The sequence below is a fragment of the Orycteropus afer genome, unplaced genomic scaffold (assembly GCF_000298275.1).
Source record: "Orycteropus afer afer isolate SDZICR_OR568_19922 unplaced genomic scaffold, OryAfe1.0 scaffold00387, whole genome shotgun sequence".
NCBI classification, from domain to species: Eukaryota; Metazoa; Chordata; class Mammalia; order Tubulidentata; family Orycteropodidae; genus Orycteropus; species Orycteropus afer.
The window spans coordinates 2,318,013-2,319,493 of NW_006921974.1; positions in this window are offsets into that span (position 1 = coordinate 2,318,013).

Here is a 1,481-nt window from a genome sequence, read left to right on the forward strand (position 1 = left end):
TCTCTCTTCAATAAGAGGTAATAATTGGGAAGCCAAAGTACAGAAATGAAAAGCAAGCCTTTGCACACCCTTTCTCTTCTCTGATTGGCAAAGCCAAGAGTGCAGTTTCAAAGTGTATTTCTTGGTGTGTTAGGAAGGATGCTCTATCTCAATTCACTGATTGGTTAGTGGCCAAAGGCAGGGAGGGAGGTCAGACTGCCAAAGCAGAAGCTAATTACTTGGGAAAATCCAGGTCACAGTGGAACACTGTAGGAGACCCTGGAGTTGGAGGTCGGACAGTCTGACATTCAGCCAGTAGCTCCGGGCTTTACGGCTCCTTGGGAAAGGTGCCATGTTTGCAGCTTTGTATGTCCAATTCCAGGGCTGCTGCCAACGAATCCCGAACTTCAACCAACCAACCAAATGATCTCTATCCAGCCTACCCCACCCAAAGTAATTATATACATTACAAATAGCCCATCTTCCCCCCCACATTTGCATTTAATTACATATGAACTACCTGGGGGGTGAGGAGCTCTAAGGAGCCCTGGTGGCCCAGTGATTAAGCCTTTGACTGCTAACCAAAAGGTTGGTGGTTTGAACCCACCCAGCCACTCCATGGGAGAGAAGACCTGCTGATCTACTCTTGTAAAAATTGAAACCAATAAACTAAAAGGACCCATTGGTGTCAAGTCCAACTCAGTGACCCTGTAGGACACAATAGAACTGCCCCATAGGGTTTTGGAAGCACATTGCCAGGTCTTTTCTTCCATGGAGCAGCTGGGTGGGTTCGAACGGCCGACCTTTTCAGTTAGCACATGAGTGCTTAACCACTGCACCACCAGGGCTTCTTCCATAAAGATGAAGTCTAGGAAAGCCCATGGGGCAATTCTACCCTGTCCTGTAGGGTTGCTCTGAGTAGGAAACTTAGCTATATATATTTAGCCTTTGCAAGACCTTCAGAGGCTAAGCTAAAGCAGGAGTTTTATATTAAGGGGGAAGGACAGATAGGTTCCACTCTTTCCATAACAGGAACTTGAGGTCAAGAAAAGGGACTCGCCCAAGGTCCCACTGCTGTTTCATGGCAGAAACCAAGCTAAATCCCATGTCTCCTGACTCTTCGCACAAAAGCATGCAACGTGTTCATATATGTTCCTGGAGACCATACCTTCTGACGGCTGGAGAAACAGAATAGTCAGTGTTAAAGGGCCCTGCTGCTGCTGCTGCTGCTGGGGTTTTTTTTCCCCACAGAAAAAGACAGAATGGGTGAGGGCTGGGCCCAGCAAAGAAACTCAACTGAGTGCTTCTGCTGATGGTGGGAGCCAGCAGGGAACCCGTCAGACCCCACCAGCCAACCTTCCTGGACCTCTGGGATGAGGCCCTGCCAGACATGTGTCTATTTAACAGGTGCCCTCACTGATTCTTGTCAAGAGGGAAATTTGATAAACAAATATCTAACAAGCATTAAAATACTTCTTTTATTAGGTAGCTTTTCTCACTGT